Source organism: Crotalus tigris, unplaced genomic scaffold (assembly GCF_016545835.1).
Source record: "Crotalus tigris isolate CLP2741 ecotype Arizona unplaced genomic scaffold, ASM1654583v1 scf7180000023713.2527936, whole genome shotgun sequence".
Lineage (NCBI taxonomy): Eukaryota > Metazoa > Chordata > Lepidosauria > Squamata > Viperidae > Crotalus > Crotalus tigris.
Window position 1 is genome coordinate 1,113,872 of NW_024100135.1, and position 20,367 is coordinate 1,134,238.

At 34.8% G+C, this 20,367-nt stretch overlaps 1 protein-coding gene across 8 annotated transcripts in view; it reads right to left on the reverse strand.

The window, feature by feature from the left end:
• The window catches only part of SLC8A1 (solute carrier family 8 member A1), a 295,009-nt gene extending 291,385 nt beyond the window's left edge, over nucleotides 1-3,624 (reverse strand). For 6 of the 8 annotated variants that reach the window (XM_039320941.1, XM_039320937.1, XM_039320940.1 and 3 more), the window contains exon 1: nucleotides 3,485-3,624. The gene's annotated coding sequence lies outside the window, so the exon portion shown is untranslated. The remainder of the gene's footprint in view (nucleotides 1-3,484) is intronic. The other 2 variants (XM_039320933.1, XM_039320934.1) reach the window with 2 other exon arrangements.
• Between the last annotated feature and the right edge of the window lie 16,743 nt (nucleotides 3,625-20,367).

The window sequence follows — 20,367 nt, forward strand, 5'->3', positions numbered from 1 at the left end:
ATTGAAATTGCTGAAGGAGCAGGTTGCTAAGACTTGCCAACAGCTTGAGGACTCATAATCAATCAATTTTTTCCTGATCTGACAAAGTTGTTAATGGGACAATTTCATTGCTTGCAAAGTTTAGAAATATTGCCACCTTTTGGACCTTCTCATTAGAGTTTAATCTATTGGTCCCATAAATAAATCATCCTGGATGGAAACTAATCAAGGAGAGAAGCAACCTAGAACTAAGGAGAAACTTCCTGACAGTTAGAACAATTAACCAGTGGAACAACCTGCCTCCAGAAGCGGTGAATGCTCCTACACTAGAGGTTTTTAAGAAGAGACTGGACAGCCATTTGTCCGAAATGGTATAGGGTTTCCTGCTTGAGCAGGAGGTTGGACTAGATGACCTCCAAGGTCCCTTCCAACTTTATTATTATTATTACTATTATTATTATTATCTACTATATAAAGAGCTTTACTCATTAGCAGAATTCTGTCATGCCTGAATTTCTGCATGCTTTTCCTTACTTCTTTCAAAAAGTTCTACCTGTTCAATTTAAAAAAAGTTGCAAAATTTCCATAGATCCTGTTATCAACATCTTGTCTTTTCAAGTATGATAGTGTAAAGACAGCCACTTTGTTATCTATATTGCCAACTTTAATCATCATTTCTTCTATAAATTTGGAACAACAGGGAAACATTTAAAAAAACTGAGATAGGTGAATGTCTGTGGAGATTCTCAGTCATCCAAGTCATAATAGTCTCAAAGGTACTTTTTCAAAAGGCAACTAGATTTTTCCTCAAGAAAAAAAACTCCAGTTGCCTTTTGAAAATGCACCGTTGAGGTAGGCTGGTAAATTAGTTCTAACTAGGGGAGATAGCAAACAAAACCCACTGAGAGCTTACAAGTGCCACCTAAAACAAGCCAGATGTTCTTCTTACTTTTGCTTTCCATTGTGTTGGGGGCAAAGCTTCCAAAATGTTCAACTACCATAACTAATGGCTACTCTGACTGGAGAATTCCAGGGGTGTCATAAAAATGGTGGCAGGTTGGGGCCAATAAATGCACAGTATAGGGCTCTTTTGGAAAATGTTAACAAAAGGGGCTGTCCACACTACTTTTTATAGCATTATCTAAGCATTGTTGAGCCAATTCAAAGTTTGCTTGCATTATGAAATATCACCACAATGATGGCTGCAGAACAGTATAAGTTGCTAATGTGGATAACCAAAAATTGAGACCAGTCCTATAAGGAGCAATAGTTGTTCTTAGGGCATTTTTGCTCTATATCCAAATGTTCTTATTTATGAAATTAATAATATCAATTCAAAATAATAGAATTAAAATTATTAGTTTTTGCTTAGTTATGTGTGTGAATTTTCCTGTATCTAGATGTACAGTACTAGATTCTTTCAAGATTATTTTATGAGGTCATTCAGAAGAAATATTTTAAATTTACCTATCAGAGCCTCAGAAATACTTCTTGACACTAATCTGAATATGTTAAACATTAAGGAAAATGTGTCATGCAAAGTCCTTCTAAGTAATTATAAGAAAATACATTTTAAAATACGCAAATAATATATTTTTTAAGTTAAACAGTTACTTTGTTCCACAAACTGATTCCAATGTACTGAATCAAGAGGCAATGTAATTCTCTTTCAGGATTACACAGCTTCCTCATGCATTAGCACAGCATTAGCACATGCACACTATGAGACATCTCCAGAATATGAGATAATTCTCTCCAGGACACATAGATGTCTAATTTGGGGGCAGAACACATTTGACTTCTGAGTGAAATGCTGGAAATCTACCCCACCAGGGACAGAAACAGGACAATCCCCACATTTCAGTCAATACCGATAAATTTCTATAAATTAAAAAATGTTCCCCTTTGGTCACCTTGAACAGGGCAATTTTATGGCAACTTTTTATAGCAATTTTATTTTGGTCTATGCATTTTATAGATACCATAATGAGGTATATTAGTGTTGATTTTGTGTATTATCTGAAGTTAACTTATCTGATTATCTGATTTATGGCTTATGTGCTTTGTAATCCTACCTTTTGTTCAATAAATCCAGCCAACGTGACCAATAGCATTTCTCCAGAAATGTATGTATCTTATTAAGAAGAAAGATCCAGAAATTTTTGCATCTTATTAAGTAGGAAGATAAATAAGCTTTATAAAATACATTTTTCCTTTGCATAATTATATTTTGAATATTGACAGAATAAAGTAAGAATTTTAGGACATAGAAAATGTAAATATTTGAGTTATTAGAGTTAGAGCTAGACAGCTAGAATCTCTGCTGAAATCAGTGGTGATTAATGTAAGATTAATTGTTATAAATACAGGGACTCAGAGTATGATTAAATCAGAATTCAGTGCCCTAACATTTGCCCAACAAAGGATTCAAAATTGAAACGGAACCTTGGGGAGCACCTCAGGGTCAATACCTTATTTTTGTAGAAAGGATAAAGAGGAAACTTCCCCTTTATCACAGCTCTGACTGCCTCCTCCCTTAGTAGTAATAATTAAATGAGAACAGCTTTTCTAATCTCCATCAGCATTTCATGTGCCCACATCTAAAATTATGAAGAACCAGAATTTGAAGAACCAGAATTTCCTGACTTAACTTTTCTGAAAATTAAAAAATGACTTTCAAGTTCATTCTCTCTCTCTCTCTCTCTCTCTCTCTCTCTCTCTCTCTCTCTCTCTCTCTCACAAACACACACACACACACACACACACACACACACACACACACACACAAACACACGCTCCTTAATATACATAGTTTTAAAAGACAAGTTTTCTGTGAAATAATGATAATGATAATCTAATACTAGGAACGATTAGAGATAGAAACTTAAAAAAATATTATATTGTTACATAGAATCTAAAATACAGCATGTCATGGAGAAATATCCCTACAGAGGTACTGGCATTCCTGAAATCTTCCCATAGACATAGAAGAGGATAAGATGTGTGCAGCAGTTTTAAAGCAATCGACTTGTTCACAACACTATAATGCTCCTGCAAGCAGTCTGACAGTGTTTCGAAACAGGATGTAATGCTCTGATATGCATCAGAAAAGCCTCATCTGCCAAAAGACACAGGGTTGCTGATGAAAATGAAAAGTGCACTCTTTTGCTCAACATACTCAGTGTTCAACTGGATAGGGGTTTAAAATTAAAGCAAAGATGCTTTTACAAGATTCTTGCATTTGTGTTTACATATAAAAAGATAACACAGTGGCTTTCTACCTTATTCTCAATACAACGAATCAGAAATAGCCAATTCAGAAATTTCAATAGAGACACCCCCCCTCCAAGGTTTCTCTGCCTCTTGGGGAGCCATCAACTAAATACTCTCTCTTATGAAGCATTTGAAAGCCTCAAATGTAAATATTGCTTCTAAGGATATTGTTTTACTAAAATCTAGACATTTACAGAAAGCAACATAAATGAGTTTTTTTCTCCTCACTTACCACTGTCAAGACTCAGCAGTTCTGCGTAGGTTCAATAGAACAAAAGCCTCATATGTTCACTTCTCTAAATTTACCAAAAAGAAAAGAGTTTGTATGCTTGTCCTTTAAGTGTCTTGAAACATGGTTTGCATAGCTGGATAGCGGCTTATCTCTGCTTTTCTGCTTTTGCTTCCATACATGGATCTGTTCCCAACAGTAACTCTAAGCTGTTGAAAAGAAGCTATCTGGCAGCTTTCAGCTTCATCCAACACGTAAATGATTTAAAAAAAGAAGAAAAGCCTCCATGCTTTCTCTGGCCACTTATACACCCTTTGGTCTATGCCACAAAGCTTTTTCTTTTTCTTTTCTTTTTTTCAAATAAGCTCGAAAGCAACATATTTCTTTTCATGGCTTGCTGAAAACAAATCCTTTGAGATTAGTCTATGCAACTATAAAAAATTGATGTTTGGTCTTACAGGGAACTTAAAATGATTTCGGCCTCTTGTGTATCTCTCAGTTGTTTGGCTGCTTCTTTTCAAAATATTTGCACAGTAATCATCAAGACCCACTAAATATATAAGGGGAAAAAAACAGATTTGTAACCACCACCACCCCTCTATAAAATTCCCAGCAGTTTATTTCTAAGAATACCTTTCTACTCTCTTTAGAGGTCAAGGGTTTGTTTGGGAAGTCATCTGGAAGGGTTTCAAGACAATATTCATCTGGTCTGTAAATGAAGAAAGGTTAAGAGTCACATTTCCCCCCCCCCCCCAGGGAAAGAAGTACAACAGAGAAGTGTGGCAGCTCCCACACTTCTCCAAGAAGACATTTCCCAAATTAGTAACAAAATGGCTTATTAAATACTAGTGCTATTACTACAGAGCTTGAATTGCCATAGACAAAATATGTGTTCATGTCTTTCCTTTGGGGTTCCCCTAAACCCTGATACCAAAGTTATGTTATGATGCAAACACCAAAAAGAAAAATGTAATCCAATAAGGAAAAGGGAAAGTCAATAAACATGAAAAAAGGGAGTAGAATTATGAGGTAATTGGAGCTAACTGCGATATAATACTTACAATACACATATATGAAGACAAAGACAGGAATCCACATGCAGGTTGTACATCAAAAGTATTGGGTAGCATTTTTTTCTGACTAAAAAAAATAAAAGCTTTTTTTTAAAGAAAAAATGATTAATGAGAAAAGGTGCTACCAACTTCCTGATTTTTAGTAGTAAAGACTGAAGCTCTCCTCCTACAGTGTTGTACTTGTTAATTAATGAATCCAAATTATTTATTTATTTTTTCCTACCTTTAATTTTTATAAATATCTCAAGATGCTGAACATATCTACAGTAATGCTTCTTCCTCCGATTTTCCCCACAATAATCCTGTGAAATGGGTTGGACTGGACTAAAGTCACCCTATTGGCTTTCATGCCTAAGGCAGGACTACAACTCACAGTCACCCGGTTTCTAGATTGGTGCCTCAACCACTGGACCAACTAGCTCTATATGTATCAAATTGTATATGTGTGTGTGTGTGTATGTATGTAATACACAATAAATCTCTGTCTATCAGTTTAGTACTATAGCCAATATTTCTCAGACAAATCTGAATGCCTGATTTTCTTGGGAATCTGAGAATTGCTAGTGTCTAAGAGTCTACCCCCAACCTCCTTATAACTCTTTCCAAGTGAAAGCATGGTGTCTATGGGAAAGGCCCCTAGTTCAGTAGTACGGCTAATGCTAGATTCAATTCCTGATTCAGGATCAGACATAATAATGAAAAAAAAAAAAAGTCTTCCTGAGCCTCCAGATACTTTCTGTTTGTAGATGTTGGAGCAGAGCAGGATTACCTCTTATTTTTAGTAATGGAACCATCTGGAAGTTGAGAAAGTCTCTCTCTCTCTCTCTCTCTCTCTCTCTCTCTCTCTCTCTCTCTCTCTCTCTCTCTCTCTGTGTGTGTGTGTGTGTGTGTGTGTGGTTTTTTTTTTTTAAATAGCCACTGAAGGGAAATAATTCTTTGCCTCTTCATCAAATGGCAGCCACATTAGGTATCATAGTATCATGAACATCTATTTTCCTGAAGGCAAAATGGGGAGATTTTTTTTTTTTAAGAATCAAAGTACAGAGCAGAATAAGACTCCAAACCACAAGAGTTTTGTTTTTTATCATGCTATTTTTTTGCCTATACTTACATGAAAGAGAAATTGATGAGGATCACAGAAAAGGAAAAGCATAAGTGAGTTGTAAGATACACTACAATATGTTTCAACAATGTATCAGTTTCAGAGAAAAGAAATATTTGCTCACAAAATTCAGGCCAAGACATGCTTGAAAATTTAAAAATTGGCAGGCAACAAAACCAGAAATGCACTTCTCCCCAATACCCTGATACAATGCAGAAAGAGAAACGAGATACGACATCCCTAAATATTCCTTTGTTACTTACTGTTGGTTTGCATGATACTTCATAGCATTGCCAGTACATCCTTTTTTTCCACCCATGGAACAATTTTTCTGAGTGACAAAATTTAGAACAAGTTCAGGAGTGTGCATATTCACTATTTTCCTCTTCAGATAATGTGTTGAGGCCCATCTGGAGCCCAGAGGTTTTCTTGAAATGAAGATGGCTTCACTACCCTGCATTCAGCTGGCTAATTTAGAAGAAATTAATTAAGCTTTAAAATGAAAAAGAAGAGACTGAGAACACATACAACATGGGAGGTGTGAGGAGACGCATGATGCTGATGAACAATGAACTGAGTATCAGAGACTAAATAGTCCAAGGATTTGACTCAATATATGATAGCTTTATGAACACATATTTTTATACACTCTTATAACAGCTTATGGTTTCCTCAGCTCAGACATTATAGCAATAGCACTTAGATTTATATATTGCTCCACAGTGCTTTACAGCACTCTCTGACTCGTTTACCTATGTCAGCATATTGCCTCCAGCAGTCTGGGTCCTCATTTTACTGACCTCGGAAGGATGGAAGGCTGAGTCAATTTTGGACCAGTCCGGATTGAACTCCTGGCACTGGAATGCAGAATTAGTCTGTAATACCGTATTCTCCCATTGTGCCACCACAGTTCTTGGTTTATTCATCTCTGAGAGATTATTCATCTTTCAAAGTCCTAAACTGCAGTTCGGCCTAGTATATTTTGTTAACCTAAGGTTCCTTCCACATGGCTTCTCAAAAAATAGCAGTTGACATCAGCAATTCTGTAGCTCAACATTTCACTTCTGCATGGTTCTCACTGAGGGCCCAGTGAGAAGTAATCATTTATTATCCTGCAGGAAAACAAACAAACTTTAAGCAATCTCAGTTCTTTCGAGTGTCCTGCTTCATGGTAGAGAAACAATGTGGGGAAACTTTTTTTTAAATCTTTGATATCCAAGTATATGTCAGATTGGTTCTTTCTCAAATTTCCACTCTCTATTCATTCATGAAGGAATGAAATTACTTGCTTTCAGAATAAAGAAGCAAATTTATAAAGAAAACTTATTTTCCCCTCCATTTATGGTTTAGCTCCCTGCATTCTCAATGCAACTCCACTTGAGCTTTGTGTGTTTCATTGGAAAAAAACAAAAACACACAAAAAAACATTCAGGTGGAGGGTAGAAATGAAAAAACTTATGGGAAGCATGAAGTAGCTGAGGGATAGACTCAGCCTTTCTCACCCATACGCATGTAGTTTAACCTTCTGGACCACAATTTTACAAGCTGTTATCAGTCTTACATTTATTACTATGCAAGCAAAGGTGTATCTTACAGAGTGACGTAGAAATGGAAAAACAGACTTGCATTTTATTTTATGGGGTGGGTGTGGTTATGGAACATTGGGCACCAAACTATATTTTCCTCTCACATATTGATTTTATCTCTCACTGTATCCTTAGCTTAACAAAAAAATATTAACTTGCTCAATTAAAAACTTTTTGTGATAGAGTTTGTCAGTTTGTCACTCTTACGAAAATGGCAAATCCTGTGCGCTTTTAAAATCTTTTCCTTTTTATTTTTACTTTTTTTTTACAGAGAAGAAAAGAATTTCTGCTTTAGTGTAGAACCAAAAGGGTAGACTGTCACCAATTGGTTTTCTATGAGGGCAACAGATTTACAAAATAAAAGTGCCCATTCCATTAGAATTCGGGTAACAGTAAATCAGAAGAGCCCATTCAAGTCCTATTTTATTTGCATTGTGAAATCAGATAGATTGGGAAATAGGAAGGCTGTTTTTTTTTGGGGGGGGGGAATGTACCCAAAATTATCACATTTTTCTTGAAAGCAATCCTTCCTTTCAAGACATACATAAAGCTAGGGAGAAATGCAGCTTTTATTCCAAGTAGGATGAATAGAATGGACATGAAGTTGGTATCATAGAGGCTAGTCCTCCTTTTAAAAAAATGCCCAACCCAAATTTAATTGAAAGCCACTTAAATATGAGGAAGGACAGGTCTGGAAATATTTCTATCAATCCTCACCATTTTGACAACATGCTGTGCATAGTTTTCTCACTCTGGTGAGCTGTGTTGCACTATTTCAATTATTTTTTTCTGCATATTCAGATATCTATTCTGGTGCAAAAATACCCAACATAAGCAAAACTGTCTCCTCTTTTTTAAAATCATATTTTAAATGATAACCATAAGGAGTCGTGACAAGGAAGAAAATATTCAAAATGATTGAAGTATAAGACATAATATTAATATTGTCATTCCGAGCAGTTTCTCAAAATTTATCCAAGGCAAATCTTAAAACTGCAATAATTTATATTGAGCACTGAATTTGCTTATTTAGAGAAAACACAATGATGGCTGAATGCCACATTGTAATAATATGTACTAAACTAGATGAATATATAAGTGATTCAAGCCAGGATTTGGCAAATATGAACATTCTCTAGATCATATTCTTTTATAAAGTAGCTTAAATGTCATCCCATCTTTAGAATAATTAACAGAGTTAAAATTTTCCCATCACTCTTAAACATGCAATGGAAAAATGGAAAACCTCTAGCTACATTACATGAGTCATATAGGTGTTCAAATGTGTTATGAAAAATATATATTTAAAATAATCTGAATGTTTATTCCTATCAATGAAAAAAGAACATTACAACTTCGTTTTTAAAAAAGAAAATGAAATGAAAAAGAACTGTGGTGGCGCAGTGGTTAGAATGCAGTATTACAGATTAACTCTGCATTTCACTGCCAGGAGTTCAAATCTGACCAGTTCAAGATTGACTCAGCCTTCCATCCTTCTGAGGTCAGTAAAATGAGGATCCAGACTGTTGCAATATGCTGATTCTATAAACTGCTTAGAAAGCGCTATAAAGCACTGTGAAGCGATATATAAATCTAAGTGCTATTGCTATTGCTAAAAGGATCACAATAAGTAGGATAGACTCTGGCTTTGCTACAACCAAGCACATACAAAGGACAGAGGGAACCACTTTTCATATGCAATTTGAATTAATTTGTATATGTTTGTACAATTTGTAATTTGTAATGTATAAAAGGAGCTCATGTTTTCAAAGATATCTCAATTTTTTTGAAATGATAATGTGAGGAGTGAGGAATTATGATTCATACTGATTTCAAATACTTGACAGGGACTGGGAAATGTTAAAAGTTGTTTATTTTGTAAAATTATATTTTTTACAATGTATCATTGTTCATAATTTGAACAGAATTAGATTAGTAATGGATGAGCAGGACAGCATCATGTTAATAGACCTTATGCAAATATCCTACTGTCAAAATATGAATAAATGGCATTATAAATCTATATTGTATATACTACAGATAGCATGATGGGGACATCTGCAAACATTCAGATTAAACTGTACTTCCTAGGAGGCCCTTAATTTTATTTCCATTCAAAAGAATGTACAAAAATATTTTCCTTTTCCAGGCTAACACATGAAAAGAAAAGCAGCTGGATTTTGCGTTTTCATCAAATGAAATGCAGCAAAGCACCCAACTGGCCTTTCATTAAGTTGACACTAATGCTTGTTGATCTTTTCACTTTGAACTCAGCCAAGGTATTTTTTTAGATGAGGAATCATAGAGAGGTATCTGAAGCAGACAAACAAGACAAGGCATTCTTGAAGCAAAATTAGGGAACTTTGTGTGTGTTTCAAAAGCTCATAAATTGGTGGATTCATTGGTGGCCTTCTGAATCAGAAAGGACAAAGTAGGCAAGTGGAAAAAACAAACATAATTATTTATTATGTTTATTTCAGTGTACATAAAGAATTTAGAAAAGTATAGTTCTGTGAACACTATGTTCAAATTTCCTGAGTACTCTCAGAATGATGGCAATGTTCACTTCATGCATTATTCTCTTTTCATCTCAGCAAGTATCCAATTATGCTGACCACAAATGTTGGTTTGGGTTGGGTTTGAACATAATAAAACAGAGACACACCAAAGGGTTGGAATGTTAATTCTTCTGATTTTCATTGAAACATAAAACTTTGTCAAACAGATTTCTCCCTGCAGGGAGACTCTACCATGTCCTAAATACTTTTGCTTTTTTAAAAAAGAAAAAGAAAAGGAGGCTTAATCTGTTTTTGGCACTACTCATTGCCTGGATGTGATTGAAGACATTCCAAATCCCTTTTCTTTTGGTAAACATTTGTCATTAAAAACCCATCTAGGTACATATGTGACATTGAGTGACCTCTCTCGGATCACTTTCTTATAATCTGGGGATAATCCAGGATGTCAACCAATTTGAATGAGGACAGATGCTGTAGTTTGTCACATATATTCCAAGGCTGCTATGTAGAGTAGACGCATATGTGAACAACATAGTTATTTTAAATTTAGTTAATAATTAAAAATATAAAAATTAGCATCATTCTAGGCTACAGCCTAAGATTTACCATGTACTAATGGGAGGCAACATCCTCTTCTCAAGAAAAAATAACAGCTTAAAGGGGAGATCATCTTGGCTCTGTTCATCAGTTGGGAAAAACAAGTGGGTATTTTAATGCTGATTTTCTTTTTTCTAATTCCAATTTTTCCTGTTAAATGCTTGCTGCTGCTGCTGCTGTTTTTATCACTGCTACTATTGATACTGCCAATAATATGTCATTGTTCTCGCTGCTAATATAGCAATGGACTCTGAATGGGCAGTGATGCCTTGTTGTGATGATGAGCTCAGTTTAACTGCAGCCACTATGAAAAGAGCTAATTCCATGCCAGAAATTATAAATGAAGGAATCACAGAGAGAACAACCATTATTGCAATGTTGTGGTAAAGGCCACACAGATATACTTTTTTTGCATTATCCCTATCTTCCATAGAAAAAATCCATGGAAGATTATTGATGTAAATTGCAGTAAGATTTTTGTATGGACAGAGATGGAAAACATCAACACTACCTTTTATGGGGAAATGGTTGGTGAATCTAACAGATCTTGCTGAGATAGATAAACTAGTTTTCTTGGGATAAAAGACACTATCTACACATATTCATTATTTATTTACATTGGTACACAATAATAAAAAATGATCTTGTCATTTATGACTTGAATGATCAGACAAGTTAAATTGTAGAAAGCAAAGTATCATGATGTAACTTTAGAGAGGATAAAAATCAATTGTACTTATAACTGTTGTGAAGAATATTGTTACATAAAATCAAATAAATCTTTCTCTATTTTCTATTAAATACTTGTCATAATAATTACAATCTCTGAAGGCCTCCAATAATCAGAATCTTTCTTGCCACAATTGCTAAGTGAATCACTGCAATTGTTAAGTTAGGGACACAGTTGTTCGAGGACTACCTCTAATCTCTAGAAACTCTTGCATCAATCACACAATGATGTATGAAAGTTAGGATAGAAATTTTATACTTAATTTACCAAATTTCTTGCAATTGCTTTGCATCCCTTCCTTACAGAAAGTGTGGCAAAACCTGCTTTCTGAATTAGAAGGAATTTCAATAACTAGTTCTTAAAAAATAATATTCCTATCTAGTTGCTAGTGCCTCAAAATTTGCTACAGAAAGATTAGAACTGTTAAAATTGACAGGCAGAATCCACAAGAAAATAAAGGCAATATTCATCAGTCCACCTACAGCATGCACTGAAGGATCACTCCTGCTGCTTGTCTGTTATAAAACACTGTAAGGATTAGACGATTGATAATAGAAAAGTGGTAAATGTCCCTCACTGTATTGTAGCTGGGCTTTGAGATCAGTAATGACATTGAATGGGATGGTTTAACAAATTGGGGAAAGAGACATAGCTTCATGATACACTACTTGGTTTCCATGAAAAATATTTAGAACCGAATCCTGATATTTCCAGTGGAGCTGGTAAAGAGCTCTAAAATAATAGAAAGCCATTGCTTTTAGCTGTGGACAACCCTGAGACAAATGGAACAATGAGTTTTCTCCATTCCACTTCTTGGCTTCAGTTTTCTTTTTTCTGGTCTGCATTACAGGTAACCCTCGACTTACAACAATTCATTTAGTGACTGTTTAAAGTTACAACAGCACTGGAAAAGTGACTTATGACCGTTTTTCACACTTACAATCATTGTAGCGCCACAATGGTCATGTGATCAAAATTCAGATGCTTATTTTTATTTTTATTGAAAATTTTTAAAGTTTTACAATAAAATACTCCCCCCTCCCACCCACCCCCATCACCCTCCCCCCTCCTCCCCAGAGCTGAATACAGGGTTAAAAAGAAGAAAAAAACAACAACAAAAAACATACAACTTAAATGAATACCAAACAATTATACATACATCCCAAAAACAAGATTTTAAATTCTTTAACTCCAATACATAAAAACAAAAATTACCATTACCCTTAAACATAAGTTATTCAAAAGCTAAATAATACTTTCTAATCTCATATTTATTCTGTATAAAATTCACCCATCTTTTCCACACCGAAATATACCTCTCTTGCGATTGGTCTTTCAGATAAGCCGAAATTTTTGCCATTTCAGATAAATAAGAAACTTTAAGAAACCATTCTTCTAAAGTAGGCAAAAAGTCCTTCTTCCAATATTGCCCAATCAGCAACCTTGCCGCTGTAATTAAATTCAACATTAAAATAATCTCTTTACCATCACAATCAACAATAATACCTAACAAAAACAATTGTGGTGTAAATTTTATCCTTCTATTAAAAATCTTCTGAATGTTCCACCAAATCTTAATCCAAAAAGCCTTTATATTTCTACATGACCACCAAATATGATAATACGTTGCATCCAAACAGCCACATCTCCAACATTTGGGCTGCACATTTGGATACATACGAGACATCTTTTGTGGATCAAGGTGCCACCTATAAAACATTTTGTAAAAATTTTCTCGTAAATTTTGAGCTTGAGTAAATTTGACATTCCTCACCCAAATCATCTCCCATGTATCTAATAAAATTGGCTCATCAAAATTTTGAGCCCATTTAACCATACAATCTTTAACTAATTCTGTTTCTGAATCCAATTCCACTAAAACACTATAAACTCTTTTTATATGAGTTCGACTTTGATTTTTAATTTGTTTAATCAAATTCACGTCTTCCCTACTAAAACCCACTTTTTGATCTATTCTCCACCTTTCTAATAATTGCCTATACTGGAACCAAGAATAATTAATATTTTCTTGCACTAATTCCTCCATAGATTTTAATTGCCAATTATTCCCTTCCCAGTTAAGTAATTGTTTATAAGAAATGCTATCCATTTTCACTCCTTTCCTTATCCCTTCTATTGCGTGCCCTGGAATTCCCCACAATGGTATTCTAGAATCTGATCTATAATATTTCTTCCAGACACGCAATAAAGCAATTCTTAAGATATGGGACTTGAAAACCCTATCCACCTTTTTATTAAATACGCATGCCATCCAAATAATAGATCCCATCCCTCCAAAAAAAAGTATATTTAAATTTGTTAAATTGATCCAATCACTAATCAATGTTAAAACCACCGCATCATAATACAATTTCAAATTCGGCACCTTGAGTCCACCTCTCTCTCGAACATCTTATATAATTTTAAGCTTTACTCTTGGTTTTTTCCCCGCCCAAATGAATTTATCGATACCCTTCTGCCATTCTTCTAAATTTGCCTCTTTCTTTAAAATAGGTATCATTTGAAACAAAAAACGAAATTTTGGCAGAACGTTCATTTTAACTGCAGCAATTCTCCCTAACAAAGATAATTGCAATTTTTTCCAATCATTCAAATCCTTCTGTATTTTAAACCATAACATTTCATAATTATTTTTATACAATTTAACATTAGAAGCAGTTATATAAACCCCCAAATATTTGACCTTTTTTACAATTTCAAAGCCCGTCAATTTAACCAACGTCTCCTTGTCCAAATTAGTCATATTTTTAGATAGTATTTTAGTTTTATTATTATTGACTTTAAAACCGGAAACTTGTCCAAATTGGTTTATCAACTGTAACAACTCCAATACAGAATAAATTGGTTGAGACAAGGTAATAACCAAATCATCTGCAAAAGCTCTTAATTTATAATCATTCTTATCAATCATTATTCCCTTTATTTTAGATGATTCATGAATTTTAATCAACAGAATTTCCAACGTTAAAACAAACAACAAAGGAGACAATGGACAACCCTGTTTTGTACCCTTTCCAATTTAAAAAACTTCAGATAAACCTCCATTAATTATAAGTTGTGCCGATTGTTTTTGATAAATGCCTCGAAGAGCTTGCAAAATTTTATCTCCAAAATTCATCTCTTCAACCAACCCAAAATTCAGATGCTTGACAACTGACTCATATTTATAACATTGCAGTATTCTGAGGTTATGTGATCACTTTTTGTGATCTTCTGGCAAGCAAAGGCAATGGGGAAGCCAGATCCACTTAAGAACCATGTTGCTAACTTAGCAACTTCAATTATTCACTAAACAACTGTGGCAAGAAAGGTCATAAAATGAGGCAAAACTCACTTAACAAATGTTTCACTCAACAATTCTTGGACTCAGTTAGGACTACTTGTAAATGAAAAAAAAGATGGAATGATAAATAGAATAAGAAGCATGGCTACTTCCCTCATACACAATGAATGTTAAATTACATGTGAACATCTCAGGAGGAGGGAGATCAGGCAGAAAGTGGGTTTATGGCCACAAAGTTCTAAATTCTATTTTACAATGAAAGGGATGTGTGGAGACATCTGGACTTCCCTAGTTAATGGGTCTCTGTGTCACATTTTCTGTGTTGCATGAGAAAAACACATCTTCCTTCCTTCCCCTGTCCTTACCACTTTCTACAGAGGGACGATCGAGAGCATCCTGTCATACAGCATCACAGTCTGGTTTGGAAGCATCACTGCTTCAGACAGGAAGGCGCTGCAGAAAGTGGTGAGGATGTCAGAAAAGATTATTATTTTTTTTTATTGAAAGTTTTATAAATTTTACAAAAAGACAAAAACAATACAAAACGAAAACAACATATACAAAAAAAAAACCTAAACATTACATATAAAAAAAACCCCATCCCCCACCCCTTACCATAAACCCTCCCTTCCCCCCCCCTGAGCTTCCCAGAGCAGAATATAGGCTTAATTGAAAATTAACAAATAAAAAATTAAGTTAAAAAATTTATATAATATCTATAAGTAACATTAAAATATATATATAAGTATATATATCTCTCTATATATAAAGATAAAAATTATGAAAAAGCTATATAATATTTTTTTATACCCAATCTAGATTGTATAAATTTTATCCATTTATCCCAAACGAGAAGAAACTTCTCTTGCGTTTGTTGCTTTAGGAAAGCCGAAATCTTTGCCATTTCCGCCAAATAAGCTACTTTAAGAAACCATTCCTGCAATGTAGGCAAAGACTCCTTCTTCCAGTATTGTCCAACTAACAGCCTCGCGGCTGTAATCAAATTTAACATCAATACAACCTCCTTTGTATCACAATCTGTAACTATACCCAGCAAGAATAATTGCGGAGTAAATTTTACCCTCCTTTTAAAAATTCTCTGGATATTCCACCATATCTTAATCCAAAATGCTTTTATCTCTCTACATGACCACCAAATATGATAATAAGAAGCATCCATATAGCCACATCTCCAACATTTGGGTTGTATGTCAGGGTACATAAGAGACATTTTTTGTGGATCAAGGTGCCATCTATAAAACATTTTATAAAAATTCTCCCTTAAGTTCTGTGCTTGTGTAAATTTGACATTTCTCACCCAGATGGTTTCCCAGATATCCAATGAGACTGGGACACCAAAATTCTGCGCCCATCTAATCATACAGTCTTTAATTAATTCCGATTCTGAATCCATTTCAACTAATACCCCATAGATTCTCTTAATATGGGTTTGTCTTTGATCCTTAACTTGCTTAATAAAATTTTCATCTTCTCTAAGAAAACCCAATTTACAATCCACCTTCCATTTATCTACTAGTTGCCTATATTGGAACCAAGAATAAATAATATTTTCTTGCGCTAAGTCTTCCCGTAATCTTAACTGCCAGTTTTGCCCATCCCATCTAAGTAGCTGACTATAAGACACCATATCCATTCTTACACCTCTTTTTATTCCTTCTATCGCATGCCAAGGTATAGCCCATAATGGAACTTTAAAATCACTTTTATAATATTTTCTCCAAGTCCTAAGTAAAGAGATTCTTAAAATATGAGATTTAAAAACCCAATCCATTTTTTTATTAAATATTAAATAGGCATGCCACCCAAAAAGTAAATCCCATCCCTCTAAATGAAGTATCTCCGGATTTGTCAAATTTACCCAATCACTAATTAGTGTTAAAACCACCGCATCATAATATAATTTCAAATTTGGTACCTTGAGTCCACCCCTCTCACGGAAGTCTTGCATAATTTTAAACTTAACCCTTGGCTTTTTCCCTGCCCAAATAAATTTATTAAGACCCTTCTGCCACTCACTTAAGTTAATCTCATTTTTCAAAATCGGTAACATTTGAAACAGAAAAAGAAACTTGGGTAGAATATTCATTTTTATCACTGCAATTCTTCCCATGAGAGATAATTGCAACTTCTCCCAATTCTTCAAGTCCTTCTGTACCCTGACCCACAACCTTTCATAGTTATTTTTAAATAATTTTACATTAGAAACAGACAGCATCACCCCCAAATATTTTACCTTATTAACAATCTCAAAACCCGTCAAGTTGGCCAAAATCTGCTTCTCCTGACTAGACATATTTTTAGGTAAAATTTTAGTCTTATTTACATTAATCTTGAAACCCGAAACCAAACCATAATGATGAATCAACTGTAATAAGTTTACTACAGAATAATCAGGTTGCGACAAAGTAACAACCAAGTCATCCGCAAAAGCTCTCAACTTATATTCTTTTTTATTAACTTCTATCCCTTTAATTTCCTGAGACTCTCGAATTTTAATCAATAATATTTCCAATGTTAAAACAAACAACAATGGCGATAAAGGGCACCCCTGTCTAGTACCTTTCTCTATTGTAAAAACCTCCGACAAACCTCCATTAACAATAAGTTGTGCCGTTTGTTTTTGATATATTACCGTAAGGGCTTGTAATATCTTTTCGCCAAAATTCATTTCTTCCATTACTCTTAACATAAAATGCCAATTCAATTGATCAAATGCTTTTTCAGCATCTAAAAATATGAGCCCTGCAGGAACTTGGTTGTTCTTGTCTAAATATTCTAATAAATTAATAATTTGTCTAACATTATTTTTCATGTACCTTCCAGTTATAAACCCTGATTGATCTTTATGCACAAGATGATGCACGACCCTCATAAGCCTATTTACCAAAATTTTTGCAAATATCTTATAATCCACATTTAAAAGAGATATAGGCCTGTAATTTTTTGGTAAAGTAAGATCTTGATCCTCCTTTGGAATCAATGATATAAAAGCACTACGCCATGAAGGAGGAATCTCTAAACCCTGTAAGATACCATTAAAAAGATCACTTAATGGTTGGATCATCTCCTCCTTTAGAGCTTTATAATAAACAGCTGTTAACCCATCCGTACCCGGTGCTTTCCCTAGTTTCAATTGTTGAATTGCTGAGGCAATTTCCTCCTTAGTAATTAAGCCATTAATTTCATGTTTCTGATCCTCAGTTAATTTGGGGAAACTTGCCTCAGCTAAATATTTATTTATATCTAGAAGTTGCACGTTAGTAGATTTGTATAACTTTTGATAGTAGTCCAAAAAAGATTTTTTGATCAATTCCTTCTGAAAAACTAGTTTACCCTTGTAATTTATTTTCTCTATTATTCTCTGTCTCTGTTTCTTTCTTAATTGATAAGCCAACCATCTCCCAGGCTTGTTAGCATTACAAAATGTATTTTGTTTCATAAACAATAAGTTAGTTGCAGCTTGATCTGCTATCAACATGTTAAATTGTGACCTTAATAACTTTACAGATTCTTTAATACTTTCATCAGAAGGATTTAAAATTAAGGACCTTTCTTTTGATTTAATTTCATCTTCAAGTTCTCTACGTTTCTGAATCTGGTTCCGCTTATGACAATTATTCATTTTTATCAAAACACCACGCATAAATGCTTTACCTGCATCCCATACCATTGACATTGAGGTCCCCTTATACATATTCAAAACAAAATAATCCTTTAAACACTCCTTTAACTTTTGAACATTCTTCTCTTGTCTAAACAAATTTTCATTAACTCTCCAGGATCTCCTTTCCTCTTTCTCTTGAATCAGCTCCATCCAGACTGGGCTATGATCCGTCAGTGATCTAGGAAAAATCTTTACATTCTTTACTTTATTATACAAATCCGTAGTAATAAAAAAAAAGTCGATTCTTGAAAAAGATTGGTGTCTATCAAAAAAAAAAGTGAAGTCTCTCTCCTCTTGGTTACATTCCCGCCAATAATCCCTTAATTCCCAATCTTCCTTCATATCAAAAAAGGCTTTAGGTAACCTTGCTTGTTTAAGAAAGGGAGAGGAACCTTTCTTATCCCTTTGTATATCTAAGACACCATTCCAATCACCCATTAATACCACTGATCTATAGTCAAGCAATGTTATTTTTTGATGTAACAGCTTATAAAATTGTTCCTGTTGCTGATTTGGAGCATAGAGTCCCACTATAAGTACCTTCTTACCATATATACCAAGTTCAATCATCACATATCTCCCCTGGGGATCTGATTCTACCAGACAAGCTGGTAGGTTTTGTTTGACATATATAACAACTCCCCCTTTCTTTCCAGGAGCAAAGGATACAAAATGAGATCCCAAACGAGCATTGACTAGATATTTCTGATCTTTGAGTAAGATATGAGTTTCCTGTAAGCAAATAACGTCATTGGTATGTTGCTTCAAATAATAAAAGATTTTTTTCCGTTTCTGAGGAGAATTCAAGCCATTAACATTCCAGGTCAAAAACTTTGCCATCTCCCTTGGCACGCAGCCTGGAGAAGACACCATCAAAATCTGAAAGTGCTGCATGTGTTGCATAACTCTTGGGTCTTGCTCCTCCCACCGGCGGTGATGCGTTTCCAGAAGAATTCTCTTTAGACTCTTTTTTACGTTGCTCCTTCTCTTTACGCTTGTAAGCTGCACGAGTCATTCTCTGCTCTTTAACCTCCATCTGGCGTTGCCTTTCAGCTTGTATCATCCCAGCGGAAACCAAACTTAATGCCTCAGATTGCTGCTCGTCCTCCTTGCCACTCGGAGATTTCTGACCAGATGGAGTTGAACCTGCACCCAGGACCGAAGTATAAAACTCTCTAGCTTTGTCAACTGTATTCAGTCTATAACGTGTCCCCGCATGGCTCAAGACGATACCCATCGGAATTTCCCATCTAAATGGCATCGATCTGCTTTAAGCTCATTGGTTAAGAAAGCAAAATCTTTCCTGCTTCTTAAAATTTTGGATGGGATTTCCTTTAGAATGATAACATCTTGGGCAGCAATCTGGAATCTTTTGTTGTAAAAGGCTTGTATAACCTCATTCCGCAGGGACTTCTTTGTAAAATAAATCACCACATCTCTAGGCAAATTCTTCTACTTGGCAATCCAAAAGTTAAGTCTATACATTTTTTCCACTTCTCTGCTTAATTCTCCTTTATCCATATCCAAGGCCACTGCCAGATCAGTAAGAACCACCTCCACCAAATCTTGATTTATATCTTCCTTGAGGCCTCTAATCCTCAAAGCATACTCCATCTGTCTGTACTGAAACATCAAGATGTCTTCTTGTGAGGACTCCACCTTCCTTTCCACATCTTGAATTTTATCATCAAAAGAATCAACTTTGTTTTCCACTTCCTCAAGCCTTGCATCCAGCTTGACCACCACGGTAGCCAAACCTGAAACTGCTGCAAGTATATCTTGTCGCAAATCATTATTGTTTTCTTCCAGTTTGGTCTTTATCCCCTTTATCTCTTCTTTAAAATCAGATTTAATTTCTGATTTAATCTGTGTAGCAAATTGCTTCATTTCCTCTCTCATTTGGACTACAATCTCTCCCATTATACCTCTAACCTCTTGTGCTGAAAGTCCAGGCACAGGGGGGGAGGGTGGTGGCTGAGCCGGTGGTACATGTTTAGTTTGTTGTTGTAATTGTGCAGTAGAAGTTATAGGAGAAGAAACAACCTTAGGTATTGAAGAAGGCTGCTGTCTCTTTGAAGCCATTTTAAAAAGCACAATTCTCACTTCCCTTTCCCCTCCACACAAGAAGGGAGGAGGAAAGAAAAAGAAAAAGAATTTTTTAAAAGAGACACACTATAGTCCTCGAAAATCCAGAGAAAATCCAAAGAATAAAAAGGCAAACAAATCAAAAGAAAAAAAAATTCTATGCCAAAAACAAAAGCAAAATCCAATCCTTAAAAAGGGAAAGTAA